Source organism: Rhinolophus sinicus, linkage group LG02, assembly GCF_036562045.2.
Source record: "Rhinolophus sinicus isolate RSC01 linkage group LG02, ASM3656204v1, whole genome shotgun sequence".
In the NCBI taxonomy this organism is placed as follows: Eukaryota; Metazoa; Chordata; class Mammalia; order Chiroptera; family Rhinolophidae; genus Rhinolophus; species Rhinolophus sinicus.
The window spans coordinates 168,486,256-168,499,920 of NC_133752.1; the positions used below are offsets into that span (position 1 = coordinate 168,486,256).

Consider the following 13,665-nt stretch of genomic DNA (forward strand, 5'->3'; position numbering starts at 1 on the left):
TTCAGGGGCGGCTGGTTAGCTTGGCTGGTTAGAGCACGGTGCTCTTAACCACAAGGTTGCCGGTTCGATCCCCACATGGGCCACTGCGTCCTCTACAACTAGATTGAAACAACTATTTGACTTGGAGCTGATGTGTCCTGGAAAAACACACTTAAAATAAATAAAAGTTAAAAAAACAGAAAGAAAGGGATCTGTTTCATTCTGCAGGTCTGGGGACACTTCATGACTCAAGTGGATTAAACCATTTTGATTCTGATCCACCAAAAAGAATCTCATGCAGATATGGTGACTGGACTAACTCCATGGGAGCTGTGATAGACTGAACCATTTCTGTGGTATCCCCAGATCTCAGTAAACAAGAAAAGACCCTATGCAAGAAAAGATAACAATCAATCTATCCATAAACTATATCTATAGGCTCTTCCTTTAGTCTAAGGTAGAAGAAGAGGCCCTTTCTTTTGAGTACATGGATATAAGTATTGTTGTCTAAAGATTGGATCCATATTGGGTCTGTAATAATGAAGATAAGGTAGATATCAAAACCACTGTAAGATTAAGAAACTTCCACAACTTGTCTCAATTCTTCAAATAATGGAGCAAGTTCCTTTTCTAGGCTGACCATTAATCTTGTGTTGGCAGTGCTGCTGCCTATGAAACTCACCACCAAAGGTAAATGATGGAATTGAACCACCTGGCAGGTATTATTGTAACAGACGATATTTTAGTTTTTGAAAGTCCAAGTTTGCTACCTTGGTCTGTTAAGAAACCAGATCTTAAAGCATGCTCTGGAGTATTATCACTGGCCACTTCAATAACAGTCCCTCATCTCTGACACAACAATAGCATCGAGCCCTTCAACACTTGGACATTTTTTACAGGGAAATCGCTTTAGGTCAACTGCCATGAGGAACCCCTTTCCTGCAGGTTCAATATCCACACTCGGTTTCTGGGCTGCCTGGTTCTCTGGGCAGAAGGGTTCTGAGCAGCCTGCTGTCCTTCAGGGACAGCTTCAAGAGAGATTCCACTGACAGCCATCATCACATGACTTGTGACCTTCTCTATGCTCCAAGAAGCACTTCCTACCCATCTGAAGCCCGGGGACATAAGTGGAGAATAACTGTCTTGCAGTTTATTTTATGCATTTGAAATTAAGGAGGAGACATAAAAAAGACTATATGAAGGTAGAAGAAAGCAAGTCAGGGATTGGAATATGGAATAATGAACAAGATTATGTGCTCTCTTGAGGACAGTTACATATTTTAGAAGGAGGGATCTGAAAAGAGGCATTTCAAAGGTATGTTAACCTAGATGTACAGACACAATGGACAGGGCTTGCTTCAGGCAAAGACAAGCCTTTTACTAAAAAGTTACAGGCCTAGGGCTTAACTACTAACTACGACTTGCCCAGTTAGGAATTTATAATTTATTGCAGCACCGCTTTTTCATCCACAGGTTCCTCTGACTCTGTAAGAGCAAAGAACTAAAAGTAGAAGAAGAAATTCTCTCTTAGCATCTTTATCCTTTTCTAGACCATATGGCTCTCTGAGCAGCCTGAGTATCTGTCCTCATGGTAGGGTCTATCCGTCAGGCACTGCTGCCTGCTCAGGTGCTTTCCATGCTGATGGCGAGCTACATCCTCTCCCGTGACTAATTTCTAACATTGAATTCTCCGATAAGCTGTATAGTTATTATAACACTTGTGCTAATAATGAACATTAGGTCCTAAGATGATTTCCTTTGTGTTTTATGAAATATGAAAGCAGGTTTGTTTGTTTGCTTAGCAGACTTATAGTTTCAGAAGATCCACTCCCAAATTGTAGTCAAAGCTCCCACAGACTAGTATTTGCTTATAGCTTTGCCAGTGATTTAGTTTATCTGTCAGTAAAATGGGTGTGTGTTTGCATCTGTTAGCATTCCCGAAGTCTTTCTGTGAACCTAATCATTGCTGTCATAACTTCTATGCCATTGATATGGAAGTTAGCTTTAGTTTAAGTAACAATAGTTAGTTTGCCCAAAACAAACTATGCATTTTGCCACTTACAAAGCATGTTAAGCCTTCCCTCCACTGCCTCAAACACAGCTATCTACACGTATTAGCATATCACTGACAGAGTTCTTACAGCTCACATCAATGAGAGGTCTTCAAAACACTTCCTGCCCCAGAATTCTTAGCTGTCAACAGCTACAGGGCCCATCATTTCCAACAGTCTGGCAAACAGGTCACATATGGCCATAATTTAGTATTTTTATTCATTCAACACATATTTACTGAACACCTACTATATGCCAGGATTTGTAGGGTCTCTGGCAAAGAATTCAGAAATCTCTTCTTTTCCTTTTTGTTGGAGAAAGGGGTAAATAAAGCCTAGAAACAGGAAAGAAGTAATTCCTGGAGGCACCAGGAGCCTGGGGGAGAGAATGAGGGTGTTCTTATTGGCTCCCTCAGCTAGAGGCTAGAGAAACCGGCTGGAAAGGATCAGACACAATGCAGGTTCTGTCTCAAATATTTGAATCTATTCCATCTACACTATTTGGCTGGCAGGAAGTCCCTGCTCTCTGTGGATTTACTAATGGGAGACAAACCTCTGACATAATGAAGTGGCAGGAGGTGTGCTTTACTCCAACTTCCCTTGAAGGGAGAGAATAGCAGCAACTGTTAATCCCAGGGCACACATTTATATGTGGGTGCCCATGCTGGTATGCAATCATCTGTTAAATCCAACAGGCTGCAGCTCTGTAAGATAGAGTAAATTAATTCATTTATATTTTCAAACAATAAGGAAAAGGAGACTTAGCAGTAAAGTTAGGACACTGGGCCCTATCTTAGAATGAGACAGTCTGATCTCTGAGAAGTTCTACTTGTATTGTTTTCTTGCCCTGGTCCGTTCCATTCTTGCACATTTCTGACAACTGCATAACTGGCTACAGGCTGAAATCGGTTCCCTTGAGCATACTTTGCTACCAATGAATCTGGGCAAAACTCTAGATTTTAGAAGGTGAAATCAGATGATGATTCAGAAAGTTTGCTTTTAAGGAGAGGCAACATAATTATTACTCAGGAGAAAATTTTAATGCAGTCCAAAGATAATTAGCTACAAAGCCAAAATTAGATGCAGTACTTGTTAAAATGACTCTGTAACTTAGAAAAAAAATTTTTCTAAGCAAAGCCCACAACATTGTAATGAAAAAAGCCATCTACTAAGCCTGGTCTGATTGACTTGGTCAAATGGTATATAAATTAAATCCATCTGAAGAATCTGATCTCCAAATGGGATTTTCATTTCCATAAGACTGCAGCATGTGAGGTAAGAAAGTAAGAGTAAAAACATTTTCCCCCACGGCTGGTGAACTTGGCAGCCCACATGGAAAATGAGCCAGCTCTTCCCTTGCTGAACAAATCCATGCAAAATGATTTCATAGTTTTCCTTCCTCATCCTTTGGAATGTAGAAGCCATTTTCTAGTGGGTTTAAAAATTTTGTCTGAATTTAACCCTTTGAGAGAAGACATTTATTCTCTCTTTTTAAAATTTTTCCAAGGGTATATAGAATAATGCTATGGGGGACTTTTTTTTTTTTTTTTGTAAGCACAAATGCTGTAGGCAGAAAGTTGATTCAACTTTGTTTAATTAGAACCCAAGGGGAATAGTTGTGCCTAATATAATGCAAAGTTCTATAATTGAACTAACATGATTTTGCAGCCACCTGCCAGGGAAATACCAATGTAGGTAGATTAAATGATACAGGAATTTTTTTTTTTTTTTGCCTTCGTATTGCAAAATTAAATAAGCTATTTAAAAATTACCACTTGGAGACTGCTAATTTTTGTAGTCAAGTTGGATTCTTTTTGGGATGTCTTTTTTCTCCTTGTCTATTTCCCCACATCCTATGCCAAATCCTATACCAAGTAGAAATGACATATACATATTTGCTTATACCAGAGGTGCCAAAAAAATGTATACACATGATTTGTATTCATCTCATTATCGATATATATTATTACAATTTTAATACAGTTATTTCCTTTCTTAAGATGTGTACACTTTTTTGGGCAACTTTTGTATATGCATAAAATATATCTTCTAGAGAAATACACACAAAACTTCTTAATTTTTGCATTTTTCTTCTTTTTTTTTTTTGTATTGATAAAGTTAATTTGTATATTGGAACCCACAAAGTGGGGCTACCCCAGTGGTCAGGCCCCGACACAAATCTAAACCTAAGTCAGCCTGCACTTACAGACACACCTCTTAAGAAAAGTAACACACACTAATCACCATCTTCCAATTCAGCTTTAGCTGCTTACTTTAACCCTAGAAATAGGACCTGCTAGCCTTATAAGGAAATCCTGACCTCCTAGCCAATCATGCCACGTTTCCCTGTGGCCTCTTTTAACTTTCGATAAAACTCTAAAACTCACTCTTGTCCCAGATCCCTCAGAAACAGGACTCAACTGTGTGTGAGGCACTGTCCTCTCCCAATCCACGGATTATTTTCCCTTGAATAAAGAACACCAAACTCATTGCTAAATTGTTTTAGCTTTGTCATGACAGTATAGGTAATTTATTTACATTAATCCAAATTGAGGAAAGGTATACAGGAAAAGTCTTTCCATCTCTATCCCTCAACCGCTCAATTTTCCTTTCCAAAGCAACTGATATTTTGGTTTATTTAGTTATTTAACTGTTGTTGCTGTAAGGAACGTAACTTTTTCCCGAGACCTGATGTAAAAAGAAACAACACATCAAAATGGAGTCAATTTTGCTAAGCCATGTCACCAAACCAAAATTTAATAATTAACCTACTTGCAGTGGCAGACTCTCCCAGGAGTGGAATTTTTAAAACAATCAGTCTGGAATTTTCTGGTCAGCACTAGTGAGGTAATCTACCTGATAAGACCCCCTGCCTACCCCTAAGGGCAGGTGCCTTTGCCTGAAATAATCCACTCTTTTAACTTCTTAGTCCCACCCTCTTTCTGCCTACAAAACCCTTCCATTTTGTGCAACTTCTCAGAGCCCATTTCTAGCTGCTAAATGGGATGTTGCTTGATTCATGACTCACTTAATAGAGCTAATTAGATCTTCGAAAGTACTCAGTTGAATTTTGTTCTTTATGGATGGATATTTAAGTAACTACATACATGAATTCTCTAAATGTCAACCTTTATTTTTGTACAAAGGGTAGCATAGAAAAATATTAATTTGTGCCTCACTTTTTAATGACCTGAAATACATGTATTTGACAAAAGAGCAAAGGCTGGAACAACTGAATATCCACATGAAAAGAATCTAGACACAGACCTTACACCCTTCACAAAAATTAACTCAAATGGATCATAGACCTAAATGTAAAATACAAAGGTATCAAACTCCTAGAAGATGACATAGGAAGGAGAAAACCTAGATGACCTTGTGTACAGTAATGTCTTTTTAGATAAAACACCAGAAATACGATTCATGAAAGAAATAATAGATAAGCTATTTTTCATTTAAAAAGTGTCTGCTCAATGAAATACACTGCTAGAAGAATGAAAAGACAAGCCACAGAATGGGAGAAAATATTTGTGAAAGACATAATTGTTTTCCTGAGTTCAATAAGCCATTCTAGCAAATTACGGGACCTGAGAAGGGTTCATGAGAATTCCTGAATTTGTGGTTGTTCAGGCAAAAGTGTGGGTAGCTGAGCACCTCATTTGGAGTTGACGTCTGACATGGGGGCAGACTTTTGAGAATAAGCCTTTTAACTTGTGGGTTCTAAGACAGACTCCAGGTAGATAGTGACGGAAATTAATTGATTTGTTGGGACACCAGGTTGGTGTCACAGAATTGGAGAATTGATTGGTATTGCCAAAAACCACTATGTACTTGGTCTCAAGGGAAAAACCCTTGCAATGACAAAATGAACAACCTGATTAAAAAATGCATGAAAGACCTGAACAGACTTCTCACCAGAGAAGATATACAAATGGCAAGTAAGCATTCGAAAAGATGCTCGGGGCGGCCAGGCGGCTCAGTTGGTTAGAGGGAGAGCTCTGAGTGGCAGAGTTGCCAGTTCGATTCCCACATGGGCCAGTGAGCTGTGCCCTCCACAACTACATTGAAGACAACAAACTGCCTCTGAGCTTCCAGAGGGGTGGCCAGATTGCTCAGTTTGTTTGAGTGCAAGCTCTCAACAACAAGGTTGCCCTTCAATTCCCACATGAGATGGTGGGCTGTGCCCCCTGCGACTAAAGATTGAAAATGGTGACTAAACTTAGAGCTGAGCTGTGCCCCCCACAACTAGATTGAAGGACAACGACTTGGAGCTGATGGGCCCTGCAGAAACACACTGTTCCCCAATATTCCCCAATAAAATAAAATAAAAAACAAACAAAAACAACAACAACAAAAACTGAATGGACTTTCATTCTAATATTTAAAAAAAGGAAAGGAAAGAGGCTCAACATCTATGTCATTAGGGAATTGCAAATTAAAACAACAATGAGGCACCATTGCACACCTATTAGAAGGACCAAAATCCAAAACACTGACAATGCCAAATGCTTATAAAAATGTGGAACAACAGGAACTTTCATTCATTTCTGGGATGCAAAATGTTACAGCCACTTTGGAAGACAATTTCTTATTTGTTACAAAACTAAACATACTCTTACCTTACAATACAGTATTATGGTATTTACCCAAATGTGTTGAAAACTTATGTATATAAAAACCTGCATATGCATGTTTATATCAACTTTATTCATAATTGACCAGACTTGGAAACAACCAAGATGTCCTTCCATAGGTGGATGGATAAATAGACTACAGTACATCCAGACAATGGAATATTATTCAGTACTAAAGGAAATGAGCTATGGAACCATGAAAAAACATGGAGGAAAATTAAATGAATATTATTAAGGGAAAGAAGCAAATATGAAAAGGCTACATATTGTGTGATTCCAACTATGGGACATTCTAGGAACGGCAAAACTATGGAGACAGTAAAAAGATGAGTGTTTGCTGGGGGTTAGAGGAGGGAGGGAGGGAGAGATGACTAGACAGACCGCAGAGGATTCTAAGGCAGTGAAACTATTCTGTGTGATACTGTAATGGTGACTATATGTCATATATTTGTCCAAGTCCATAGAATGTACACCACCAAGAGTGAACCCAAATGTAAACTATGGACTTTGGGTGATAATGATCTGTTAATATACATCCATTGATTATAACGAATGTACCACTCTGGTGCTGGCTAGTGAGGAAGGTGGTACATGTGTGCGAATAGGGAGTACATAGGAATTCTCTGTATTTCCCGCTTAGTTTTGCTATGAACCAAAAACTGCTCTAAAAAATAAAGTTTGTTTTAAAAATTAACCGAACAAATAATAAAATATATATCTTGGAGATATTTTTGTATCAGTATTTTGAGTTTTTTTCAGTCCATTTGGTAGCTCTATGCTATTGTGAATGAAAAAAGGGGTGCTGCAATAAATCATGAATTCTTAACAGGGCAGGACATGGTAGGTAGTCATGCCCCAGACCTATAATTTTTTAGTAAAAGGCTTATCTTTGCTTTAAGCAAGCCCTGTCCATTGTGTCTGTGCATCTAGGTTAACACACCTTTGAAATGCCTCTTTTCAGACCCTTCTTCTAAATACTGAACCACCTGATCAGACCCCCTCCTTCTAAGATGTAACTGCCCTCAAGAGAGCAAATAATCTTAACTATCCTGTAATCCAGTCCCTGCCTTTCTTTCTCCTACCTTCATGTAATCTTATGGTCCCTTCTTAATTTCAAAAGCATAAAACAAACTGCAAAATTGTTATTATCAGGAACATTTGAGATCTTCCCAGCATATATCATTAGCTTAGCTCAAACACACTTATAAAAGTTCTCTACAGCTTTGGATGCTTTTTACGTCAACACTATGGATGTACCATTATTTATATTACCAGTTTCCTATCAAAGGACATTTAAGTTTTATTCTAATCTTTTGCAGTTATTAACCATACTGTTGCAATGTATGTCATTTCACGTGTACATGTATGTATATAGGATAAATGTGCCTTTTTAATTTCTATAGGTACCACCAAATTGCCTCTATAGAGCTTCTGTCAATTTATATATACTCTTATTAGCAAAATATGAGAGTGTCTGTGGCTATTTTCTACAAATTCAGTGTTTTATAAAATATTTGGAGCTTTGCCAATCTGATGGCTCAAAAAATGTTATCCCAGTTTTTTTTTAAAGTTCTTTTATGGGTAATTTATATTTCCTGCTCTGTGAGATTTTAACTTTTTGATGGTTAATCCATCTGGATTTTATTTTAGATAACAGTGTGAGAAAGAGATAACTCCCTAATATTACATAATAGGGAGACATCGTCCATCCTTTCTTTATCCATTTGAAAGACTCCCTCTTTTTGGATGCTGCTCTCTTTTGTGGCTGTATTTTGTTCTACCCAATACCAACACCTTTATGATTTCAAAGACTGTAGTACCAGACTGTTTCAATATCTACTAGGGCAATCCTTCCTTACTAGTCTTCCTTCTCTAAAATTGTTTTTCGATTCACTGTCATTTATTCTACCAAGTGCATCTTAGAATTAGCTTGTCAATTTACATAAGGAATCCTTATGAGAAATGATGACGACTTCCATTGAATTTATAGGCTGATTTCATGGGTCTCTTCAAATACAGCTGCTGCATTTGAATTTAGGAATATGATATGTCTCTCCACTTGTTTAAGCCTTCTTTTACTTCCTTCAATAATATTTTATATTTCTTGTTAAGCTTATTGCTAGGCACTGTAGTAGCTATGTTTCCATTATGACCCTAATCTTTCTTTACTACATTCTTTGAACTTTTGAATGGTTATTCTTATTGTGTACAACAATTTTCTTTCTAATTTTTTAAATAAGATATATCTCTTATCTGGTGATTCTCTTTTAGAATGATTTACATTATTTTTCCTGAATCGATAAAAAATTTTGAACAGGTCATAAACCCTAATATTTATTATGCAAGTAGAACTACTGTTTGCTGAATACTTACTACCAACAATAGCTAACTTATTGAGCACAACTGTATGTCAGCCACTAAAGTATGTTTTACATACTTTAATTTCTCACAATCATCCTATGAAGGAGTTTATATTATTATCTTTATTTTTTAGATGTATCAATTGAGTCACAGAGAAGTTAAGTAACCTGTTCAAAGTCATGTAGCTAGAGAATAGTGGAGCTAGGAATTACAAGCAATTTGGCTTCAGAAGCCCTCTTCTTGCCAAACATTGTATTTTAAATGTCTTATTTAATTTTTATTCCTTATAGTCCTATCAGATTAAAAACTATTAAACTCATTTTACGTACAGGGGAAGTTAGGCTAAGAGAAATTAAGTAATGTGCCCAAGGTCACCTACCAGACCCGGAGTAAAAGCAAACCTACGTACTTTCCATTATTCCTTGCAAAATCTCATTTTGTCTGCAAAACTGCATTGTTTATGTATCCATTAATTTGAACTTTAGTCAGAAGTGAAAACATCTTATAATCATAGCTTCTGATGAGGGTGGGATAACCAGAGGTACCATATTGCCACATATCATTTCAGTAAAAGCAAATGACATTTTAGTTAACCCGTGAAGCTCTATTGTAGGGAAATTTATTATTTTCCTTGGGCTTTCAGAAAATGGCATAGTGGCCCCTTTTTCATTCCAGCATCTTAAAAGGCAAAGCTCATATACTCTCATGAAAAATTAGCAGCCGTTTCTTCTCAGCATACTATAACACACTATTAACATTTACTACTCATTTGTCATAGAACAAGCAGTATCCCAAGAGCTGGGTTACAATTGTGAACAAAACAGACATGGTCCCTATGCTAAGGGAGCTTCATTCTAATGGGGAGGCAGATATTAATAATCATTCAAATTTATAATTATGAACTTGATAATTGCTCTGATAGGGAGTACAAGATTATTTGAGAGCACAAAACAGGGCAACAAGTCTAGTCTTGGTGTATGTTGCGGGGAGGGTGTCGAAGACAAATCTCTCAGGAAGTAATATCTGAGCCAAGCCCTGCAGAAAGGAGTGATTGAGGAAGCATGCTCAGGGTGCCTGGAACACTGGTGACGAAGGAGGACTGCTCACAATAAGGCTGAAGAGTTAGGCATGAACTAGAGAGCATGCATGGCTTTGTGGGACCTTAAGGGATTTTGATTATTGGCCCCAAAGTAGTAAGAACTCTTTGAAGGGTTTTGAGCAGTTTTCACTCACAATACTTCTGACACCAAAAGAGATTTTTTTCCCCTTCCTGACACCAAATACCTGGTGGCTTTTCCAACACCACTCCCCCAACTCTCTGACCCCAACTAGGTGTGTAACAATTCAATTCAATTTTGCCACTATCCAGCTGGAGATAGCACCAGACCCACAGGTGAAAGGACTCAGTCTCACAAGACTGCTGCCAACCTCAGACACCAATTTCAAGTCCAGTGCACCCTTACTTCTGACTGACCAGCTATAAATCGGGGGTTGCTACAACCCCCTCCTCAGGTTTGATAATTTGCTAGAATGACTCACAGCACTCAGGAAAATGCTTTACTTATTATTACTGGTTTATTATAAAAGACAGAACTCAGGAACAACCAAACAAAAGAGATGCACAGGGTAAGGTACGCTGGAGGAGAACAAGGAGTCCCCATGTCCTCCCTGGGCGGGCAGGCCACTCTCCCAGCACCTCCAACCTGGACGCTCTCCAAACCTCATCACTTATGGAGGTTTCATTATGCAGTCATAACTGATTAAATCATTGGTCATTAGGGATTGAACTCAATCTCAGGCCCCTCTCCCCTCTCTAGAGGTCAAGAGGTGGAGCTGGAAGTTCCAGTCCTCTAATCAAAACGTTTGGTCTTTCTGGTGAACAGCCCCCACCCTGAAGCTATCTAGGAGCCCCCTCCCCCCCACCCTTCACGGCTACTATCAGTCATCTCAGTAGCAGCCAAAAGACATTCTTATCACTCCAGAAATTCCAAAGATTTTAGGAGTTGTGTACCAGAAACTGGGGACAAAGCCTAAATATATATATGTATGTTTTATTATACCATAGGTTTTAAGTGGAAGGATATGCTCAGGTTTCCATTTTTGAAAATATTACTCTGCAGTGTGGAAGATGGACTGAGGGGAGATAAACCCAAGTGAGTGTTGGTGGTTGCTTGATCTAGGAGACGCAGGAAGAGATGGAGAGAGGAGCATATACTTGAGGAATATGAAGATACAATAGCAGGAGTGGGAGGTAGCTTGGATGCCAAGCAGGAAGAGTTATGTCAGGGACAGCTCTTTGGTGTCTGTCTGTGCAACTGGAAGGATAGTGATACTAATCTCGAGGTAAGAATCGGAGAACTAGGTTTAGAATGAAACTGTGTGAATTCAGTTTTTAGTAAGTTATATGCAAGGTGTTTTTGAGACACACAAGTGGAATGTCAAACAAACAGCTGGACATACTTGAGACAGTGATTGCTTCCTGATATCTCTGACTAAGGATAGTCACAAGATCACCTAGGGACAATATAAAATGAGAAAAGCTGAAGACTGAAGCATGGGCTAATTATCTAGTTTATGAATTTGACCAAATTCTTTTCTTCCAGTTTTCCCATTTGGTCCCCAATAGATACGGAACAAATCTTTGAAAAATAGAATATTGTAATATTTTCAATGAATATTTGGACCTCATGTGGGCTGGTCATAAGAGCAAGTAAAACATCCGTTGGCATGCCTACATCCCTCATTCCCACTCAATTACACATTTTTTTAGGGCATGAAAAAGAGATAATGCTAGGAATCATTCCTTTGGTGTCTGGTTGTTGCAGAGGGGAACAGAATGCAGACCATCATTCTATCACCAAATCTCACTGCCATTTTTCTCTGGAATAATGTTTCCTTGCCCTCTCTATCCTATAGGAAAAAAATTCCATCTTTGGATCTCCCTGTACTCAGCACATACTTCCACCATCGCACCACCACCACATCATTTTATTAGAGTATCGAGAATTTTTTGTTCTGTTTTGTTTTACTTATGAGTCTATCCCATTACAAGACTGTGTGCTTTTCAAAGGCAGATATGTTGTCTTCATTCATTTTTGTATTACATTAGACTTCACTCTTGGTTTGTACATTCTGTGGATTTGAACAAATATATAATGATATCCACTATTATAATATCATACAGAATAGTTTCACTGCCCTAAAATCAGCTGTATTTTGCCTATTCACACTTCTATCCCACCTCTAACCCCTGAGAAATACTCACATTTTTACTGTCGCCATAGTTTTGCCTTTTCTAGAATGTCACTCAATTGGCATCATACTGTACGAAGCCTTTTCAGATTTCATTCTTTCTCTTAGTAATATGCATTTAAGATTTCTGCATGTCTTCTCATGGCTTAAAGGTTCATTTATTTTTAGTGCTAGATAATATTCCACTGTCTGGATGTACCCCAGTTTATTTACTCATTCACCTACTAAAGGACATTTTGGTTGCTTCCAAGTTTTGATAATTATGAACAAAGCTGCTATAAACACCCATGTGCAGTTTTATATGTGGACACATAATTTTAATTTATTTGGCTAAATGCCAAGGAGCATACTTGTTGGGTTGTATGGTAAGAGTATGTTTAGTTTTGTAAGAAACTGCCAAAATAGCTTCCAAAGTGGTTGTACCATTTTGCATCCCCACCAGCAATGAATGAGAGTTCCTGTTGCTCCACATCCTCACCAGCACTACTACACACTTACTAGAATGGCCAAAATTCCTTAAATTTAAAACAAAGTTTTCCACCTAAATTCATGGATTATTTATTGGTAAATTGATGTAAAGTAGCTCAGAGTGAAGAATTACTTAAGGGTTTCCCTTGTAGGAAAACCCCAAATTCAAACTTTTAAAACTTTGTGAAAAATTAGATTCAGATATAAAATGCAGATTTTATTTATTTGGCTCCAATTTGTATATAATAAATATTCTCTATATTCTTACACTAAGCATAACATAGGCAAATGAATAAGGGCAAGAAAGAACTAGGTACTGAGCATACCAGCAGGTTGATTAGTAAAAAAAGAAAAACCTAAATGAGGAAGTGAATTAAAAATTTAAAGGAATATTTTGGGAAATCTACTAATCTTTGCTGATTGACATGAATGATAATATTTTGCTGCTTTGTATCAGTTGGGAAGAAATAGGACATTAGGTCATTAACGTTTGCCTATTTGTAAGATGACCCCAAGCCTGCAATGCTGGGCTTATTCACTTGAAATGCCCTTTAATACCCTACTAAAAACCCTCCTATTCAATTACTTAAGAACACTTTGACTTCATAAATTGTGAGCTGTTTGGACAGATTGATTCAATTAAGAGTATACAAAAAACCCCATATGACTATTGTCATAAAATTATTTAAAGTTATGCAAAACCCACATGATCTTTCCGAGGTAGGACTGAAACACAAACAGAACTGTTTTCTTTCTACTGTGTGTTATTAAGTTTAATTGCTTCATTCTCCTGATTGCTTTTGAAAGAGAAGAAATCAATCAAGCTTTCACTAAAAGTGGATGCCATTGCATTATGTATGAGGTTGGCAAGGGAAGAGAGACCTGTGACCCAAAAGGAAATCAGGATCTAAAGCACTTAC

At 37.8% G+C, this 13,665-nt stretch overlaps 1 pseudogene; it reads right to left on the reverse strand.

The window, feature by feature from the left end:
- Window positions 1-553: 553 nt before the first annotated feature.
- LOC109436214 (ragulator complex protein LAMTOR3) lies at window positions 554-904 on the reverse strand (annotated as a pseudogene).
- Window positions 905-13,665: the final 12,761 nt, after the last annotated feature.